Source organism: Sciurus carolinensis, chromosome 11 (genome assembly GCF_902686445.1).
Source record: "Sciurus carolinensis chromosome 11, mSciCar1.2, whole genome shotgun sequence".
Taxonomy (NCBI): Eukaryota; Metazoa; Chordata; class Mammalia; order Rodentia; family Sciuridae; genus Sciurus; species Sciurus carolinensis.
The window spans coordinates 25301108-25311070 of NC_062223.1; the positions used below are offsets into that span (position 1 = coordinate 25301108).

The window sequence follows — 9963 nt, forward strand, 5'->3', positions numbered from 1 at the left end:
GGAGACCTCAACAATTTTATGAATTTGGTACTTTTCACTGAGCCAGGTAGAACAAGAAGGTTGAAGAGGCCTGATGAGACCAAAGTATCTAATGAAGGAAATGGCTTGGAAGAGTAATAACGTGCCAAACTCTGGATCTAAGCTTCGGTTACATAGAAGGGTAGCACTATCAGAGAACTCCACACAAAGGAGGGCAGAAAACCCACACACCAAAACCACAAGTGATGCTAGGTATTTTAGAAAGGCAGAGACACAGCAATCAGTAACATCAGAAACAATAAATCTTATATACCTGTCTGTACCTCAAGATGTCCCTCTCTCTAATACAACTGACTCAACATTAATTAGTGTCTGTGTTTACACTGCCTTCTTTCCAGAAGGAACTAATCCACAGAAGCTAAGGTTTTAGCATACTAATCAAACAATAAAAAGATAATATTCTCTATTTTCTTCTTCCAGGTCAATACAGAACACAATGATATTCATCTCATGTCATTGTAGATCATTTTCTTGTTCCACAATTTCCTCATGGCATTTTTCACTTCTGCATTCCTCAGTGTGTAAATCAAAGGGTTAAGCAAAGGTGTTCCAATAGTATAAAACACAGCTATCATTTTATCCATGGGGAAAGTGGTTGCAGGTCGTGTGTATATAAATATGCAAGGGCCAAAAAACACGATGACCACAATGATGTGAGAGATGCAGGTGGAGAGGGCCTTTCTCCTCCCTTCTTCACTGTGGTTTCTCAGAGAATGCAAGATGATGATGTATGAGAACATTAGCATGATGAAACTCACTGTACAAATGGCCCCATTGTTGGACACCAGGAGTAGGTTGGTCACATATGTGTCTGTACAAGCAAGCTTCAACAATGGCTGCAAGTCACAAAAATAGTGGTCGATAACATTGGGACCACAGAAAGGCAAACACAAGGCAAGAAAAATCTGAGCTAAAGAATGCATAGAGGACCCCACCCAGGCCACAGCCACCAACACACTACAGACATGGCGGCTCATGATGGTCATGGCGGTCAACAGCCATGAGGATGAGGATGAAGATCTCCAGGCAGCCAAAGAAATGGAATGTAAAGACTTGGATTATGCACTCACTGAAATAAATAGTGGTCTTCTTTGAAAGGGCATCCATAATTGTTCTAGGAGCTATGGAAGTAGAGAAGCAGGTATCAGATAAGGATAAATGGAAAAGGAAAAAGTACATTGGACTGCCAAGTGCTCAACTGGTCTTGATGGTGATAATGAGCAAGTTACCCAGCAACATACCCAAATAGAAAAGCAAAAATGTTACAAATACTATTTTCTTCCTAAATGGATCCAGTGTCAACCCAAGTAGGACAAACTCAGTCACATTATTGTTCACCTGCATGATTTCATGAATGAGGGGCAGGTGTGAGATGGTTAATCTGTAAAAGTAAAGGAATTAATTAATAATGTGATATGTTATGTAACAGAATGTTTTAAGGAAAATTTATATTTCTCATCAGGGATCCTCTGTCTTTGGTCTCTTTTTATTTTCTTTCTTCCTTTCTTTTTATTTTTTTTTATTTTCTTTCTCTTACTTTTCCACTGAACTAGATCCTAAGTGTTCTTTTTTTATTTTGAGACAGTGTCTCATTAAATTGTTGAATATCTAAGTTGCTAAATCTGGCCTCAAACTTGCCATCCTCCTGCTTCAGATTCCAGAGTCTCTGGGATTACAGGTTTGCACTCCCACGCCCAGCTGTTTCTTAATAACTCACGTCAGCACGTATTTCTCAATTTTATTAATCAATTCATTGTATTATGAGTATCAAATATTCTTACATATGTAAAGCCTTCCCATAACCTTCTTACACAAATGATGGTTAGTTTTGACATGATTCTGATCAATTTTTTGCCAAATTAATGTAAAATTAAGAGGTATGGATCAATTTAATTATAACTTCATTATTTTGATAGTTAGTAAATATCAGGACCCATCTTTTCCAAACATATGACTAAGTATTTATATATATCTGACTACCTCAGAGTTTCATAATACAAATATTAAGCCAAAAGCTCACTGTGACCATATAAAGAGCCTTTGGAGTCTCTTGGTTACATTTAAATGAAATGGTATTGGAGCAAATGACTATTCATTTTTCATATCATTCTCATTGAAGTTTTTAGCATAAGATATTTAGAACTGGAGTGGTTTGGAGGGACATCATCGGACAGCTGGCATAGGACCAGATCATGTTTGTAATCCCAAGATCGCAAGTAGAATTTTTATTATCCAATCTGAAAACTCCATGTTCTTGGAACAGACCAGAAATCCAGAAAAAAGAAGTTATGTTGTTTTAGAGAAGAGAAATAGTAGATACTACCTGACTTCTTAGGTTTGTTTCTGTTCTGTAAAATCAATGATTATTCAATTTTGAAATGGCACTTCTTGTAATAAAAATTTATTTTAATGTGAGTGATAATATTATCATGGGTTTCATTTTCAAGAGCAAAACCTCTTCTCTAGAACCTTCTTGTCAAATGAGCTTAGAAGACTGATAGGGAAGTAAAACCATAAACTGAAGTGCAGGTTACTTAAATGCAGTATGGAAGACATATTTGGTCCATTATGTTCCTCCCTATCCCCATCTATACTGTCCATATGTTGTGTTGAGAGTTGTGAATTGTCCAGAGCATGGGGTATGACAGACAGAAGAGACACAAAATTACCTTTAGGTAAATCTTTCCTATATCTTGGTGAATTTTCTTCTTCTCAATACACTTAAAATGTCCAAAATCGAATCAAAAGTTAGTCACTTTTAACTCTGCAATCTTTGGAAAGGATCCTAAACTATAAAGAATCTGAGTGGATCACACTTGTTATGTGTTAATCATCACAAGAAGCTAATTCTTTCCTTTACTTGTTTGAAAGAGGTTTCCATCATGAAATGATCGTACTTGAAAATGCAGTAGGCCTTGAGAGCATGAAAATGTGAAAGACTTTGAACCTCCAACAGTCCTTCATTTTAACCACTCCTTTCAGTGTGTAACTTTGATTTATTTCTTACCAATCCCATTGGACTATAAATCGCTAGAACAAGCTTGTTTGTGTTGTACAGTTAGACGTGGATTTTTAAGATTAATTAAGGATAATAAATACATATGATTTAATTAATTGGTAAAGGTTGCAGACCTTTATCACAAATTTACTCAATAGTTTAATCAATAGCCATTGGCCATCTTTATTTCTGGAACTCTACTTCTAGCTATTTCAACCATCTTGGATATTTAAGATTCAACTGTATAAAAGCTTCCTTCAATGATTGCCAAATGATAAAGGAAATTATTTCTACTCTTTATGGCTTTTATTCATATCTTTGTCTTTTCTCTTTTTTCTTACACATGTTATGTATATGCATTTTGTACTCTCCTTCCTGGAATGAGCATATTGGAAATATAACGGTTCTCAGGATAGTTTTTCCACTGTATCAAACCCAATATCTTATCCAATGTCTTACATATGTAGGTGTCCATTAAGTTTGTAGGTGCCATTTCTAAGATGAACAGTCTTACCTTTTAAAATATAAAATGTATCTGATTATTTTAATATTCTTCTGATTACAAAACATTTATGTCATTAATTTTCTGTGGCTTTCTAACCATTATGTGTGGTAGAAAAAACAAATATGATTCAAATACTTTTAAAAGGAGTCAAATAACATGTTGAATCATCCCCACAACCTAAGAAAACTTGTGATCTGCACAGTACCACCCTTTATGAATGGTGCTGAGACTCTGACACACATTAAATGATCATTCATCCTAAGAATTTGTTGTTATATTTTATGGACCCATAACCCTAAGAGATGCAACAAGCAATGTGATATTTTTCACATCCTCCTGCCACTAAGGAGCAGTTTTTTGGGTGTCTGTGAATATGACACTCTGTCCTCCCCACCCCCATAAAAGAGTGGTAATACCTTCTATCAGATTCTCAAAAAAAAAACACAAAATGGGTTACAAACTTCTGGAGAGAAAACAGTACCAGTAACATAACATTCTTCTAGTAACTGCTGTACTTACCTCAGTTCACCAAATAAGATTGGCCAACTTTAGCATGGATACAGTGGTCAAAACAACAGTCAACAGACAGTGTATTGTTGTTGGAGATAATTAATGGACAGGAGCTGAAACAAAGCAATCAAGAAAAGACGGATGAGGGTGGAAACACTATTTGATCCTTCCAAACCAAAATGAGTGAGTGACGTAATCTACCCTCCTCGAGCTCCTCCCTCTGTAACTCAGTCCCATGATTCTTGCTGTCTGGTCAAGAGATGCCCAGCTGAGGAGCAGAGGCCATCAAAAACTCAATGCCATCACCTACACTTTGTAGATCTGGTTGCCTTAACTGTCATGAAATTAATGTTCAATTGTTCCTCTTTCCAAGTCTTACCAGAGAGAGAACAGGAACATTATGGAGGAGGGAGGGTAGATAAAGTGACAAAAACAAGCTGGGCAGGGACAAACAATGAAGAAAAGGGAAAAGTTACCCAAAGTATTTTCAGGATCACCCATATTACATCTTTGGCATGTTTTATTTTACTCTCAACATATATTTATATTTCCATGAAGTATTATGCTATCATATGTTGCATTGTATAATATACTAAAGTCATATTATTATATTCTTTTCATATAGTGTATATTATATTTAATCTCATATTTGTGTTTGCTCTGAATGTTCTCTGAGTAGTTATTCAGCCTCTCAAACTAAATCTTAGATGTAAACCAATTACAAATTAGGTTCTCATGAGGTCATTTAAGAAAAAGGCAAGGAGTAATATTTTCTTGTTGTGAAATACAGCACTGTATAACTATCAGTTGAAGATGAAAAAAATTACATCCTCCAGAAACTTGACCAGGTCACTACTGTCTGCTAACCTTTTCTTTGTTTATCAGGCATAATATCTTCCAATATTCTGATGCCTTATTAAACACTTACTGAGTGGTTATCGTGCTCAGCTGCCTCACATGAAAAGCGTTTGGACACTTTTCTATGCTGTGCCATCTCAGAAAGTTATGATAAATTTTAGCACATGGAATACATCCTTCTCTTTCCACAAAACATTGATGGTTTTTATCTACCTGGTGCCTACAAAGTATCTGTTGCGTTCAAAGGATAGTTTTTATCCCAATGCTTTTTTCATTAAGTTTATTTTCTTCATTATCATTAAATCTTAAAAACTCAGGTTATTCATTTTTTATCCTCTATGTTTTTCAAAGGGTGTGGGAATGATAGTGTTACAAGACATATGCAAATATATTAAATTACCTTGCAGTAATAACTCTCTCAACTCAAAAAGCAGAAATAATGTGTCACTTACCAATTAGAGGAGTTCTAAATTAGCATCATCTGTCCCCTTTCAAAAGTAGCCTTTCCACAGAATACTAAAAGGAGAAAAAAAAGTTATTTCTGCATTCCAGAGGGAATTATTAGCACAAAAAATGTAATATATTACATCTTAAAAAAGTATTATTCCTTAAAGTTTCTAAAGTTTCCCTTATTTTTCTACTGAAAAGCATCTTGGATGCTATTATAAATTCAATTTAGGTTTGCCCATTTAGCTTGTAAGAAAAGCAAGTCAAGTCTCCTCATAATCCAGAACCAGATGGAAAGAAGGGTGTGGAGGTGCCTCAGGCATCAAAGGCACCAGGGAAAGAAGAATAATGAATGTGTGTGTGGAAGAGAGGGTGATAGAGAATAGGAAGAAGAAAAAGTAGTGCCACTAGTAAAAGAGAAATGGACTCACCAAGAAATGGGTCTGTTCCCTCCAGTGTCCTAAGTTACTACTACCTGTCTCAGGGGAACTGTTCCAGAGCCTGTGATGCACTTGTAGCATATTGGCAAAGTGTCACCCAAAGAAAGCAGTGTGGTGCCCTCAAACCAGAGGCTCTATTCCATAGGCTACAAACCCATCTTTCAAATGACTCTTAGGCATATACATAACACGTGGTCTGAGGATTAATATATATACCAAGTTAGTACTGAAACTCATATTTTAAAAAATTCATTTCATTTGTTTTTCTAACTCATGTCAGTAAAGATTAAAAAAAAACTTAAGGAATAAATCTAATTGAGATAATTCTACTTCAACAAATATGATTACAAAATAGTGTTTATCACAAAAATTGCATCTTTTAATGTATATAAATATAAATTTATATAACTATAATTACCCTGAAGTAGGTGTAAACAATAGCATTTCTTACAAGAGCAACTAAAATTCACATAAGATAAGCAGCTCTCTCAGATCATATGTTCAGTAGCTTCAGTATTGAGCGCTCTGCTATTGAGTGTCTCAATCTGTATTTTTACCTCTTACCACACACTTTGCTTCTACTAGGATGAATTGAAAACCAGAGAGTTCTACAGGGCCATGATGATGAGGCTCTTTCCAATGGTTGAATACTGGTATCTTGGGTTGATGTGCTTAGAATTAACAGTAAGGCGGTGAGGTCAAATTGAAACTCAGCTAGCATGGGATACATGAGCAAAAATGTTTAGTAGACAGTTCAATATTTTTAAAAGTATGAATTTAAAGTCAGTACTGAGAAAACTGATTTGGAAACCATTCTTTGTAAATAATATTTTAAATCATAAACTAGATGAAGTGACTCAAAGGAAGCAGATCAAGAAATCAGTCAATAATAACATAAAGGGTTACCCCAACATTTTAAAGAATCCTTGAAGGAGCTTAGGAGTCATGATCAAAGAGTCATGATAAGATCATGAAGATGTACCCTCATGGAACCTGGATAAATAGACTCCCAGGAGGGAGTAAATGAATTTTCTGCATAACACCACATAAGTTCTACTGTCTGAAACACACATGCAAGTCCTGATTGAAGTTGATCAAGACCTAGAGAACTTTAAAACAGGACAGTGTTGTGTAATGGCTGGAAACAAGGAAAGAATTCTTATTTTATTCCTTAAATTCTTAAGAAATTCTGCAAAGTATAAATGCATATTGCTCACACCACCAAATTAACCATAGTATGCATTTATAAACTATGTTAGAATAAGAAATTAATAATCAATTGTTTAGTAAGTGAAAGAACCAATAAAACAAATAAACCAAATTAAAACAAATTTGATGATAGTGTATAATTATTCCTTCAGAAAAACTACTTCCTTAAAGGTAAATGAAATAAACTCTTCGAATTCTTTCCAAATTGCAGTAGAAGTACTAATCTTGAAAACAGCACATGAAGCAAGTGCAGGTTTTGGGTACACCTACAAATGTTCCTCTAGAAATTTCTTTCAGGTATTTGTCTTAGAAGCAAAAGGAACAGAACTGGAAAATATAAAATGGGATATTGAAGGTGTTAGGTTGTTTCTATAATGGAGTATATTTTTCATGATGTACAGTTGAAAGGCAGAATCAGTAAGGATAATGAATTCAAATATTGGAACACTTTTGTAGATGCAATCAGTCTGCTTCACAGAGATGGCTAAAGACAAATTGTTAAAATTCGTTCAATGAACCCTGATGGTTTACACCTAATAGAAGTCCAGTTTCTTCTTCGATGGATGAAAACTGATTTTCCTCTAAGAAACCACAACTTCTTCATATTCAGTGTGTAGGTTTGGGTCATATTATCTCCCATGGATGGGAATATGACTCCTATGACTCAATCAGAAAACATTTTCCCAGGACTATAAATCTAGTATCAAAGGAGAAGCAAACTCAATACTTGGTTTGTTTTTAGAAAAGTCAAGAAAGTCATTATCTTCTCCCCCATTAATAGAGTTTCTGAGAGGACAGACCAGATGAGCAGGAGGGCTGATCAAATATGGAACCCCAAGAGGAAGCTGAGCAACAAACCATCAGAAGAAACAATGCTAACTTTAAAATGTCTGTAGAAATCAGTCATTTCCAGACTATTTTAACATCTTTACTTCACTTATTTGTTATTGTTGATTTTTGTACATTTATTTAAATAATATAAAGGATATTGTAAACATAGTATCCATGCTAAAAACTAAAATGTTACCAAAACTTATACCTGCTTTTACTCCTTTTTCTATTCTGCTCCCACTTCATCCTAAAAGTAACCAATATCAGGATGTTAATGCATAATTATCTTGATTCTTACAAATAAATTAAAATGTATTTATATCTTTAGACTTTTATGTAACTTAGAATGTTAACTAATTGAGCATGCAGTATACATAATTGGGGGAATTGCTTTCATTTTTGCTTTTGGTTTATCATTCAACATTAAGTTGTTAAGTTCTGTATCAGTTGTTGAATGTAGTTCCAGAATCATGTTTACTGTAGTTGTCTTATGCCATTGTGATCATGTTAATATGTGTTTATCCAATATCCTGTCAGTGGGTATTTAACTCCTATGAACTATAGTTGCAAACATTTTAAACATGAGTGCTAGGAATGTAATTGATGGCTTGCAGGATATGCCAATATTCAGCTTTGCAGTATAATACACATTTCCACAGTCTAGGAAATGTAATCTATGTACCAAAAATGGGAGAGAGAGAGAGAGAGAGAGAGAGAGAGAGAGAGAGAGAGAGAGAGAGAGAGACTGAGAATATTTGTGAAACAATTTAATAACTTCTGCATTATGAGAAGTTACTAAACTCCTCTAGAAGTTACTAAAACTCCTCTATTTTTTGTCATTTTAATTAGATATATGGATAAATCAGTAATCCATGAAAATCTTCAGCTTATATTTCTTATGTTAATTTTTAAATATCAGTTGATATGTATCATATTTAGCAGAAAATATTTGAACACTGAATTAGACTGATGTCCTTTGTGTCATGAAGATGTACAATTATTTATTAAATACATTGAAATATGTGACCTAGAAAGTTAGATTTAGGGTTTTTGATTATCCTATTATTGACAAGCATATTCATAAGAAATTTACTTCTACTTCTATATATTTATATTAATAAAGATGACTTGCACATATTATCAGAGACATAACAATGAAGAATCTTAGAATGTTATATGACAACTTAGTATTCTTTCTTTCTTGAGCAGAGCTTAGAATCAAAAGTCTAGCCAAATAGAATTAGATCTCCCATTTGGAAAATGATAATGAGATGTACTGTCTTTATTGTTTTACTGATATGGCATGCAATTGAAAAATAAAATAGATGAATTTTCAGAACATTGAGTCTTACCTGCTACCTTCTAATAGAAGACTGTATGCAGATACATTTGTCTATAAGAAACAACTTAACTATTCAAAGTGGTTGTCTAATCAAAGATTTATCTTCATACTGTTTCACAATTAAAAAACCTAAATGATGAACTTGTTGATATTTGGAGGCTTGCAGCCATGTGCCAAGTGGTTCTCTAGGGTGTAATTTCCTAGGGATATAAACTATTCTGAGCTGATGACAATGATGCATTCTTTAGATCAGTCCAACTTACAGATCCCTTGAAACCAGCTTTGACTGCTGGCCAGAGAAGCTGGTAAGGGAAAGCAGTATTCCCTGAGGTGAATGTCAAGCTGTGGTCAATAGCTCCTTCCAACATGGTCCCTTGGTCTCCAAGGCTGTTGAAATGCTTTAATTATTCAGAATATTTGCTGCCAAAACCATTTCTACACTAACAGGTACTGTTGTTTTTCAATTCCCCAGTGATAACTTCTAGCAGCCAACAGTTTCTGGCAAGAATCTTTGGAGATGAATCCTACTAAAGAACTATTGAAAATGGGTTCTACTAGCAGACTCCAATTCCCTCAACACAGGAAAAGATTCTCTGAAGTCATTAAATCAGTGACCAGCATGACATTTCTGCCTCCAGTGTCTGGTCTCTTCAAGAACTGTCTCTAGGACCTCTTTCCATTCTCGCTGACCATAAACTCATGCCAATTCTCTGCCTCTGCAAGAGCATCTTCCTGAGATGACTCTCATCCCTTCTCACATCCCCATCCTCACTCAAGACTTGCA

The 9963-nt window shown here is 34.7% G+C and overlaps 1 pseudogene; it reads right to left on the reverse strand.

Annotated features, from left to right (window-relative positions):
- Window positions 1–445: 445 nt before the first annotated feature.
- On the reverse strand, window positions 446–5411 carry LOC124960572 (olfactory receptor 4C16-like; annotated as a pseudogene).
- Between the last annotated feature and the right edge of the window lie 4552 nt (window positions 5412–9963).